The sequence below is a fragment of the Triturus cristatus genome, chromosome 4_1, assembly GCF_964204655.1.
Source record: "Triturus cristatus chromosome 4_1, aTriCri1.1, whole genome shotgun sequence".
NCBI classification, from domain to species: domain Eukaryota; kingdom Metazoa; phylum Chordata; class Amphibia; order Caudata; family Salamandridae; genus Triturus; species Triturus cristatus.
Window position 1 is genome coordinate 1165475232 of NC_140585.1, and position 12356 is coordinate 1165487587.

Here is a 12356-nt window from a genome sequence, read left to right on the forward strand (position 1 = left end):
CGCTTTGTGCGCTTATTGCGTTTCATTGTACCTGTATTTTGTGCCTGCTGTTGCGATGTGCGCTTTGCTCGCGCTGCAGTGTTGATGGCTGTGACGATTCTTTGAGTTTCTTCTCACGCTTAATGTAAGGCTCATTTCTGCTTTGGCGCTTGTCGAGCCCCCTCTTCCTGTTTTCCCATCATGTTTGTGCCTCCTTGGGAGCGCGGATTGTCTCCCGGTCCCGGGTGCTTACTGCCCGTGTCTTCTTGGTGGAGCGGGAGACGGGGGGGAGGGTGCGCGTTCTATCAACGCGCAGTTCTCTTTCTGGCTCGGGTGTCGGCCGCGCATGCGCGGCGGCCATTTTCTACCCAGTTTCATTTTCAAACGGTAATTACCGGGTTTTGAAGAGGGCGGGAGCAGCGCTGCACTTTGCTCTATGCCCACAACTCCTTGCCAGTCCCCCAGTGACGCCCAGGTCATACAGTAGGGCCTTGGGCTGTATAATTACGCGTAGGCACTGCCTAGAGTGGTATTGCTAGGCGAGCCCTCCCTCCACATTTTACTTTAAGTGCATACTTTGGGATTCTTACATCTCTGTGTTGCTTGGCTCGCCTGGGGTCAGCAACTCCCCTTATTCTATCACTGTCATTACCTTTAGGGTTTTGCCATCGCTGACAGTGCTTATTGGCTCCATATTTTCCCTCCTGTGGGCGTAACTGTCACTTTAAGTGCCAAACATGTCTGACTACTATGATGATGCAGACTATTTTGAGGAGGAACCCCCTGGGTCATTGGAGCATGAGCTTGTCGAGGCTCTTGATGTGGGAGTCCAGCACTCCGTAAATAAGGCCATGGTCAGGGCTATTGAACCCTTAAAGCGGCAGGGCTGGCTTCCTGGCTCAATGTCCCGTTCTTCCTCTGGTGGCAAGGGGTCTAAAAACCCCCATTCTTCGGACTTTGCAAAGTTAGCAATAACTCTCTCTTCTGACCACTCTTATGGTTCTACGTCCAAAGACACTTCCTCTAGTTCGCCTCACAGGGATGATGGTAATACCTCCTCTGATACGGCGTCTGAGTCGGAGGCTTCTCCTCCCCCCGCCAAGAAACTACGTAAAGAGCGTTTCGTGAACGCTCCGCCCCATCCTAATTTTCTAACATTTGATCCTAAGGCGATTGTTCATCCCAATTCCTCCTCATGGCTTCCCTCTACTGAGGTTGCTGACTATGTGCAGTCCCAACTGCGTCAACCCTTTGATAAAGACGTCAGAGCGCGTTTGCGTTCGGAATGTCCACGTCCCGATTTGGCGGACAAGATGACGGATACTCCGGAGGTAGATCCCTCCATGCTCACGTATCTAAAAAAATACACGAAAGATCCTAAGAAAGGTATCGATCGTGCCTGGAGGTCCTGCCAGGATAAATTACTCGATTTGACTGGTCCCCTCACAAACATTTTGGATCTAGGTTTCAAGTCAAAGTCTTCCGGACAGATTATAAATCCAGATGATTTGATTGGATGGCCTCAACGGGCCCTCTGTCTATTGGGCAATGCCAACTGTGCTATGTCTAGCGAGCGGCGACGCTCTATCCTCTTACAACTCGATCCCAAATTGGCTGAGTTGTCTTCTTCTGAGTCAGGCCCTTTGGCCCAAGGACTTCTCTTTGGTCAACCTTTTTTGAAAGAGTTGACAAAATTTGTTGCAACTTTCAGTGGCCTTGATAAGGCACAAGGTTCCTTAAAACGGGCGTTTTGTCCGGTTTTTGGCCGGGCCGGACGACATCGGGGGCGGTCGTTCAGCCGCGGTTATCAACAAGGCGCCCAGTGCGGTTACAATTCACAACGTGGAAAATATCAAGATTCCAATTCTTCCGCAAACTTCTACCCCACACGTGGATCCCACAACTACAATAAAAAAGGCCGTTTTGGAGGTAACCAAGGAGGACAACGTGATGCCGGTGCTTCAGGTGAGCCTGATTCCTTTTTCAAAAGTTCAATTGGGGGGCCGAATCCAGTATTTTCTCAACAGCTGGCGAGAGATCTCGCAGGATGCGTGGATCCTGGATTCGGTGCAGGGTTACAAAATAGAGTTTTTTAATTCCCCCTCTCAGACTCTTCCCCCGCGTCCGATGCTTTTTTCCCAGCAAGATCAGGTGTTCATTTCCAGCAAAATAGAGTCTCTACTCCAGAAAGGGGCCATAGGGCGGACGGTTCGTCATCCTCAGGGCTTTGTCAGCAACGTCTTCCTAGTTCAGAAGAAGGGGGGTGGATCCAGGCTTGTTTTAAATCTCAAGGAGTTCAATGGATGGGTTGTATATTGTCACTTCAAGATTGAGGGGATCCATCTTCTTCGCGATCTTCAGGAAGGAGACTGGATGGTCCGCCTAGATCTGAAAGATGCTTATCTGTCGGTGCCCATTTACAGACCTCATCGTTGTTTTCTTCAATTCCAATGGCAGGGAATATGGTACGAGTACAAAGTCCTTCCTTTCGGCCTCTCGTCAGCACCTTGGTGCTTCACGAAGCTTCTGAGGCCTGTGGTCGAGTTTCTTCGTGCCAGAGGCGTTCGCCTCCTCATTTATCGGGACGACATTCTCATCATGGGTCAGTGTCCTCGTCTTGTTTTGCAACATCTTGCCTGGACCACAGATCTTTTACAGAATCTGGGATTCTTGGTCAACCCTCAGAAATCAGTGTTGATTCCCTCTGTCGGTGGAGTTTCTGGGCTTTCTAGTCAACTGCCTCACTTGTCAACTCCACTTGCCCCAGCAGAAGATCAGATCGATCAAGAGAGAGTTGAGGTTGATTTTGAACAAGCAGACTGTGTCCTTGAGGTCTGTAGCCCGGGTCGTCGGGTTGTTAGCTTCTTCTATACAAGCGATCTTCCCGGGTCCCCTTCATTACCGGGCACTTCAACGGCTCAAAATTCGCCATCTCCAGAAAGGCCTCGGGTATTCCGATCAGATTCCTCTTTCAGAGGAGGCGAGGTGGGAGATGTTGTGGTGGCTGGAACATATGGAGTCGTGGAACGGTCGAGCCCTATTCGGCACCACCCCGGAGGTAGTGATAGAGTCCGACGCCAGTCGGTGGGGTTGGGGAGCCCGATGCGGTCCGGTGTCCACTGGCGGCTGTTGGTCTCCAGAGGAATTGAATCTCCACATCAATTGCCTGGAGCTTCTGGCGGGCTCCTTTGAGATTCGTTGCCTCTCACGTGTCGGTGGTTCGGTATGTCAACAAGTTGGGTGGGACTCGGTGCCGACTTCTAGCGGAGATTGCCAAAGACTTTTGGCACTTTTGCCTTCAGAACAGTCTGTTTGTAGTGGCGGAGTACCTTCCAGGGTGCAGCAACCAAGTTGCAGATTGGAATTCCAGACATCTCCGGGATTTCAGCGATTGGCGGCTTCACCCTCGAATGTTCCAATTGTTGAACAAGTTGTGGGGCCCTTGTCGGATCGATCTGTTTGCCTCCGGACTCAACAAACAAATTCCGGAGTTCTTCAGATGGCGTCCGGATCCGGAGGCTCTAGCCACGGATGCTTTTCTGCAAGTGTGGCCTCCAGCGCTTTGTTATGCGTTCCCTCCGTTTGTAATGATTCCAAGGGTCCTGGCCCGAACCAAATGTTATCGCTCGGAATTGATTCTGATCACTCCTCTGTGGAGGGCTCAAGCGTGGTTCCCAGTACTTCTGGAAATGTTATGTGCAGTTCCGGTTCTTCTTCCACAGCGGTGGAATCTGTTGTTAGACCCTCTCCAATCTCCACATCCGTTGATAACATCAGGTCAACTCCGGCTGGTCGCTTGGCGAATTTCGGGGATCGTTGGAAAGTCCCAGGCCTTTCGAGAGACGCTACCAGATTTATCAGTGAGGCTTCGTCGCCCAACACACATAAACGTTATGCTGCAGCATGGAAACGACGGTGTGATTGGTGCTCTCCACGGGAGTTGGATCCCGCTGCAGCAGATGTCTCCTTGGTGGTGAACTTTCTAGCGTCCTTAGCCGCTTCAGGCCTTGCTTATCGCACTGTCAATAATTTCCTGTCAGCCATCTCGGCAGGTCACGTAGCCATTGAGAGCAAACCACTTGGTGATCATCCTTTAGTGTGTAAATTACTTAGGGGTATCCGGTTGGTAAGACCACCATGTTCTAAATATTCGGAGCTTTGGGATGTCTCCATTATCTTACGTTTCTTGGACTCGCTTTCTGCCAAGATAGCTATGCTACTTTGTTTGGTATGATGTAAACGCGTTTCTGATATTCGCGCCCTCGATCTAGCGGGTCGCAGATTCTCTCCTGAGGGTGTTACTTTTTTGGTCACCAGACGTACTAAATGTAACACCACTTCTGTCACTTATTCTGCGTTTCCTGACAATCCAAAATTGTGTGTGGTACAATGTATCCGGGATTATGAGGTGAGTACTGCAGGTTTTCGTCAAGATATGGCAGGTCAATTGTTGATTGCTCTACAGAAACCTTTTCATCCAGTGACCCCAGCTACACTGGCATGATGGGTGTGTTGGCTTATGAGCGAAGCTGGTATTGATGTCTCCAAATTTGGTGCTCATTCTGCTCGTGGTGCTATGGCATCCAAGGCCTTTTCTATGGGAGTCAGTTTATTGGACATTATGAATGCAGCTGATTGGTCCTCTGACTCTACATTTAAAGCTTTTTATTATAAACCTATTGTGAATGTTGCATCTGTTGTGGTGGCACAGCTTTGAACAAGCATAATCGGAGCCTCCGGTCCTGACATAGAATTCAAAATATGCGAACATTCGTGACAAGAATTTTCAATTCTATTAAGGACACGGAGGCGAGGATTATCCCACCCAAAATCAGTACTGTACTGTTTGATTTGAATTGTTTTATAATGCAATGTATATTCATGATGTTTTTTACCCTTCCCTATTGCTATATCTCTTCCTGGGAGTGTGGAATTACGGCTTTATCTTTCTATTTTAGGTTCTGATCTCAAGTGAAGTTCGCTGACTTTTCACCTTTAAAGAAGGTTTTCGTCGTCTCCCAGGGCATGCTGTTGCATTGAAGCTGACTTCAAGTTTTCCGTTGCTGCCGTTGGCTTTTGGATTTCCTTCTGTTGAATGGATTCTTTCCAGTTGTTCTCGGATATCAGACTGTGACTATGTTTTTGACTTACCCGTTTTTTCACACAAAGAAAGAGGATGTAGTATTCTCTTATGCTCCTTATATAGGGGTCTACTCTATGGTTGTCATGTGATACCCACTAAGGTTTATCGGTATTGTAGTATGTATTTGTGTTTTTACTTTCTGATTGGCTGCTGAGAATTTTCAGTAAAGAAAATGAGAAGCATAATAATCCTCGCCTCTGTGTCCTTAATAGAATTGAAAATTCTTGTCACAAATGTTCGCAAATTTTGAATTATGCTTTTCTTTCTTTACGCTTTATTTCCAGCAGCCAATCAAGTAAAACTTTAGTAAATACTACATTACCCATTACCACATAGTCATATGATTAACCTTAAAACCCCTGCCCTATATAACCAACTCTCTTACAGGCCAACAGCTTCATCTTTCTTGGCTGCTTTGCAGCCAGTTAGGCGCATTCCTATGTTACTGTCTAGAGGGAGTTGGGGGAAGGTAGTGAGGATAGGACCACTCGTTGTCCTCTTTTCATTTCCTTTCACTGGGCTGTCAGCCTGCATGGCAATTTGCCGTTCCTATACTTGCGTTAAATTTTCGAAAGTAGAAGCGTGTTGGTCTCTGCCTCGTCCCATTTTTAATTTCTACTCACTGGTTACGCCCTGGTGGGTTGGCTTGTCTCCCCAGGGTTGGGGGGAATAAGGCATAGGCTCTGCCTAGAATGTTTTGCATAAACACCCTCCACACTTTAACTTATATTTTGTCCCTCCCCCTACTTGTGGGATATCCTGACCTGATTTGGGGTTGCATCTGTTTTTACTCTCTCCCTGGTTGCTCATAATCGCAGGTTGGCCTTTGCTCTTTGTCCTACTGTTTCTTCCTGAGCAGTGCTTTAAATGGGGGGGAATAAAGTGCAGGTACTCATCAGATCGAGCTGGGGGGCGTGGAAAGGAGGCGGGACTAAGGGTGGGTCTAATGAAAAACATTTGAAGGGCTCAAGAATTTTTTGGGTTGCGAGTGATGATAAATTGCTTCCCTCCACAACTTATTGTTTATGCCCTTGCATGTATTAAGTTGTACTAGTTGACAGACTTGAAAGGTAACTATCAGGTATCCCTTTTTGTCAGAGGCACATGTATATTAAACAAAACATTAAAAGGTGCAGAGACTTGTTTTACTGAAAATTTAAGGAAAAAATACTGCATCCTAAAATGCAACTCTGGCCCGCATCGGATGGAAGGAAGCCATCAGTTGTCATGCTAGTGATCCTGGGAAAAGCAAGTTATCTGGGGTCTCACAACCGAGCAATAATATTTCACCCTTTCGTTCACTTTCAGATACTTTGCCACCCAGCAAAATCTAGTCCAAAATTCTGAGGGGCTAGTAAAAGGATGGAGGCACAAATAACCATGTACATATGAGCATGGTGTCACTGATGATGGTGGTCAGCAGGCCTGCTGTAGCCACTGTTTCTGATATGGGAGGCACCCTGTACCCACATGTGTTTGATGCTCAAAGCTTCCCTTAGGCCTGCTCCTTCTCCTCAAGTCCAAGGCTTGGCTTCCTCCCTTGGGTGCTTTAGGTTCCCTGGTGCTCCCACTCCTACTGTGTGGCTCACTTTTTTCATGAATACCAGATACAGCCAGCTGTTGTGTCAACTGGTGATGACCAGTCTGGTGCACCTCATAGTGCAGTGGAACCCTACAGATTTCTAAGCTGCTGTAGTGGAAATTGGGAGGGGCAGACATTTGGCACTATCCGTTCATATCTCTGTACTGCTCACAGCCGCACACTTATGGATGCCTCCACAGTATTGTCCTGGAAAGACATACCTGCGATTCCCCGGCTAACCATGATCCTTCCTTCTTTTGACTTCTCTGCCTGCTCCGTCCTTCCAGTGCGAGGATATGTGTCCTGGCCTGTAGTGGTGTGGGTGGTTCTTAAGCTCCCTGCCTGGCCTGAGGGGTCTAGCCCTCTGGTCACATCTGAAATGACGACTACATTCTTGGGACAATATTTACAGTAGTCTGTGTACCACTTTGCCAATTCAATAATTTTACATGGATGGAAATCCATTTTCATATTATACTTTTGTCACAACACACTAGTGGCACTCTGTGGGTGCAGAACTCCCAAGCTGGAGTGTTGGGTGTGCATCCAGAAGAAGGCAGAAAATGAAAGATAAACCACACCTAAAATAGATGGTTTTACTTTATTTAGCTGAAAACTGCAGTTATTTTCCCCAGAAAGTTATGTGAATTTGCCTTAATTTGCTATAAAAGCAGGTGGAGGGCTGGCTGTACTTATCCCTCGCCAAGGCAGACAGTCTTTGACATGCAGAAATAAAACGGAATTTCCCAGTTTGTGATTATTGTAGGATGTCAGTAACATTCACTGTTTGGGGAATCTAGTCATTTCTGCATCTGTGACAGGTAACTGGATATGGGCCTGTCCCAGTATGGTAGGAGCTCTGCCTCCAGACATTCTTCCTTCCTGATGTCTGTGTCAGTCGAAACCCTGGTCCTCACCCACCTGAATGGAGGAAACTCTCTGCCCATTAGCCTCCTTAACAATATTCAGACACCCATGAAAGCACCTTAAACACTGTAACACTTGAATACTTCCCATCATGGGCTTGTAGAAGTTGACCAAATCCACCCACACTGAAGGTATTGTATTGTAATTGCATTTATATAGCGCTTACTACCCCTGGCGAGGCGTCTAATCACTTTTTTGGCGAGTAGCACGCTACTCCGGAACCCAAGAAGGATTAGTGTTGAATTAGTATAGTGAAAATGTGAAAGTAATTTGAGTGGTGGATAGGTTAGTCAGTTATTTGGATTCAGAAGGATAGCGGAAGGATAGAAGAGGAAAAAAGGTTTGCATTTATATAGCGCTTGTTACCCCTGATGGGGTGTTGAAGCGCTTTTGTTTGGAGAGTAGCACTTATCGGGTTTAAAGAACAAAGAAATACCAAAAAGTGACTGAGCATGTGTATGACAGCAAAAAAGCGTACTTGGCAATCTGGAATAGGCCTAGTTTCTGAGAAATGCTTGATATCAGACACAAGCATTCTGGAAGCAATTTAAAGTGTAACATCATAGAAATGAATGAGAAACATTCACCAAGCCATGGGACGTCATGTCTTAGTCGTGTTTGAATGCTTATATTGTTAGCTACATTCAGTGTTTTCTGGTAAATGCGCATTTTAACTCAGTGCACATTATTCCTCCCTTCCAGTGTGCCCCAGTAAGGTCTATACTGTGTTTAAGTATTTTAATAAATCCATTCTTCCTCCAAGTATGCAATCTTAATTCTTATGATTGTTTGTTGGGCCTTTCATTGTTTAACTTTGTTACAAAAAAGTGAGTCACATTATGGTAAACTTTATAATAGCTGAGAAAAAAAACACGACTTAAAAATACCACCCTCCCCTCAAAATTATTTTTTCTATCCAGCTGCCGCACCCGCTTTAGATAACACTTTTTTGGATGACAAGATACTCGCCTACCTCTACCCTCTGATGTCCCTAGCCCTTACTTACTAGCCCCATGTCCCCTCCGATGCCCCATGTGTCTCTTTACATTGTCTCTTTTTTTCAGGTGGTCATGCCACCTTTCATCTTAAATGTCCCCTCGTTCATCCCATCAAATTCCTTCTCTTGCTTTTCTGGGAAACCCCTCCCCCACTTAAAATATCAGTCTGTGCCACTGCAGCTGTCGCTCTGTCCTCACTCAACCGGCCCCTTCCAACGACCTGTATCCTCGAAAGCCTTGGCTCTTTCTTGGGACACCTACTCTCATCCATCAGGTGCTTTATTTTAAACCCACTGCCCGCGCCCGCAGTGTATTCTCTACTATAATTTGCTTGCCCCTTTCTTCTTCTTCAGATAACCCCTCGATTTCTTCAGCTGACTGTGCTTATACCCCATCACTTCCGAAAGCTCTCCTCAGTTGTCCCCTTTCTTACCCGCCAGCTGCTGTGCTATCCTTTCCTTTCCGTCTTTTTCACATAGAAGAAATGGAAAGCCGGAGCAAAGTGTGCTTTTTAAAGAGCTTCCCTTCCTTCCTGCGCACAGCTTCCTGGCGGGTGAGGTCACACCAGAGGAGCAACTAAAATCAAATTTCGGAGGGGAGAGTGGGGGTCCCAGGAAAAGATTTCGGGGGGGGGGGGAGGGGGGGACTGATTCTTCAAGCAAAAGTCAGAGTGGAGCTGCAGGCACTCTCTAAGAAGGGGTGAAACACATCAAAACCTCATTACCAAGCAAAAACGAAATTCAAAGACCTGTGAAGTACTCGGGTGCGGCTGTGTGTGTGCCCGGGAAGCTGTCTCAGCCCGGGCTGACACACACGACGAGGGCAGGGGGGGTGGGGGGTTGTGAAGTCCAATGGGCAATGCGCGCCTGGGTCACACATTGCTCTGCCTTGGCACCATGGCGTTACTGCCCTCCTTGTGAAATTACCAATATGTGAGCATGCGCCACAGTGTAGAAATGCGATGCATGCTCACATGACTATGTGTGACAGTGAGTACCGGTACTCTATTTGGTAACGGAGAAGTGCCGGTACTCTGGGGGGGGGGGGGGAAAGAAGTGCCAGTACTCAGTACCGGCCCATTGAAAGCACTGCTCCTGAGGCAATATAATTTAGACTGGACCCCCAGTCAAGATGGCAGAATACTGTGATGATGAGGAGGCGGCTTTTTAGGTCTCGCCTAGCGAACGCAGCGCATGCGCTGCTTCGCCTTGGCAAGACTATTGTTGTCGGTTTGGTGCGCGAAGGGAGACAAACTATGTGCGCGCTCGGACAGGCGATGTGCACGCACATGGCGTCTCCTCTCTGCCTCACACGCTCCCACCACGTCCTCTTTTTAGGACTTGTTTTGCATTGTAAGAGACAATAATACTTCAGAAAAAGTCCACTAGATGGCGCCATAAGCCAAGCCTCAAGAGACGCAGACATTTGATCTCTCTTGGCTGCGCTGGGAATAGTTGTCAAAGGGGCCGACGCTGTGCTTTACACAGGTGCAATCTGGAAGAGTGTTCATTTCGAGTCATCAGGGGCGCCCCAGTGGAGGAAACCTTACATATTTAAATGCGAGACCTATTTCATTGCAAATGCTTGTTTCTATGATGACCCTGTGGGGTCCTTGGAGCAGGATCTGGTGGACGCCCTTGATCCTGGAGTGCAGCAGTCAGTCACCAAAGCCCTGGTGAGGGCCACTGAAGTGAAATATCTGTGGCTGTGCTGCACAGCAAGGCAGGATTCAACCCCCTATTTAGGGGGTGGGGATAGCCAGTCCACCTCCCAAGTCAAACACTGTTTTAAAATCCCCAAAGGCCCCCATGATGCAGATTTTGAGAAGTTAGCAGAATCGCTAGCAAAGGATCACAACTATAGTGCTCAACCTGGGCCATTGATACTGATCCAGGGAAATATGACACAGCCTCTAGTTCTTTGCAGAGATCAGGTCAAGGGGACAATCCAGCTCCTCACAAGCGCAAACAAAAGACTCCCCACACTAACGTGGCACAGCAACTGAGGGTCCTTACCTTTGAACCCAGTGAGATCATTCACCCGAGATCTACTGTGTGGCTCCCGCCTCTAAAAGTAGCGGGTTATGTGTAATCACATATTCAGTAAGAGTTCGACAAGGAAATAAGCACTCTGATTTGATCTGAGTGTTCCCGACCGGACTTCCCCGGCATGGTCACGGACACACCAGACGTAGACCCTACTTTAGTGACATACCTGAAAAAAATACTCTAAAGATCCAAAGAAGTGTATTGACCATGCTTGGCGCACTGCCACAGTAAATTCCTTGCCGTATCAGGTCCCCTCACTAAAATACTTGAATTAGCCTACCATGCTAAAGAGTCTTTGACCCAAATTCTTAGTCAAAAGGGCCCAAAGAGCCATTTGCCAGCTGGGAAACACAAGTTGCATTATATCTAGCAAACAGGGCTGGTCCATCCTGTTCAAATTCGACCTGAAGCTTGCGTTCTCAAAGTCAGGTCCCATAGCACATGGACTGTTGGTTGTTCACTCTTTTTTTGAAGGAATTATCAAAATTTGTGGCGACTTACAGCAATTTAGATAAGGCATAGGGATCCCTCAAGAAGGTCTTCTGTTCATTTTTTTGGCAGGGCCTGACGCTTCAGGGATGAGTGTTCGGCTGTGGCTACCACCAAGGCCCACACAGAAGATTCTATGAGCAAGGTAGAGGAGGAAATCAGGATTCCTCTTACAACCCCACCTTTTCCCCCTCCCATCCCCAAGCCAACAAAACCGATTTAGGAAGGGAATATACAAGGGTCGCAAGGTTATTTCTAAGAGTCTAGTTTCACAGTTGAGAATAATTCAGTTTTCAGAAGGGTTACTGGGAGGCAGAACCATTTCTTCACAAATGGCAGAGGGTTTAGGATGGGGTACATTATAGACGGCGGGTGCTCCAGACAATGTGGGCAGGAGGGCACCTTTGTTCACACACTCTGGGAGTGCGCTACTATTCAAAGGTATTGGGCGGAAGTGGTGGGACTCATGGAGGGGGTGCTTGCTATCCTAAACGCATGGGGCCCCACTGACCTCAACTCTAAAGAGCATATATGGGTAACCTTGAGACTGCTGGTGGCGAAGCATTACATCGCAAGATTTTGGAGGGCCCAGACCCCGCCACATATAGGGAACTGGTGTAAGGATATGGACTGGTGCATGGTTACAGAGAGAACTGTATATGAAGCCAGGGGGTGCCCTGCCAAGTGGACTCAGATATGGGATCAATAGAACACCCACAGGGGTGGTATATCTGAGCCCCCGAGGGCGAGGGAAGTTCCTGTCACACAAGATTTTAATACGCTCTAATTGTGATTTCTGTATTGTGTTTTGCTTTCCTGTTGCCACATGACTCGCCTGTACCATAACCCTGTTGCCATGATATGTGTAATGTACCTTTCTTGAATGTCATGCTTTGTTTTCAATAAAAAGAACTGTTAAAAAAAATGGCAGAGGGTGACACAAGATCATCTGGTTCTGGAGGCGATCCAGGACTACAAACTGTAATTTTACAATTCCACTGTACATGCATCTCCCCCTTCCACAAGGCATTTTTCCCAACAAGAGCAAGATTTAATCTCAGCAGAGGTTAAGGCGCTTCTACATTAGGGCGCTATGGAGAAGTCATGCCCCCTCCCAGATGGTTTCCTCAGTTGTATATTTGTAGTAGAAAAGGGAGGCTGGTCCAGATCGGTACTGAATCTGAGGGAGT

General features: G+C 47.4%; 1 long non-coding RNA gene across 1 annotated transcript in view; it reads left to right on the forward strand.

The window, feature by feature from the left end:
- Positions 1 to 8393, forward strand: part of LOC146856263 (uncharacterized) — a 78385-nt gene extending 69992 nt beyond the window's left edge. Inside the window, exon 4 of the long non-coding RNA XR_014981455.1 lies at positions 4938 to 8393. This is a non-coding gene — a long non-coding RNA (uncharacterized LOC146856263). The remainder of the gene's footprint in view (positions 1 to 4937) is intronic.
- The last annotated feature ends 3963 nt before the right edge of the window (positions 8394 to 12356 follow it).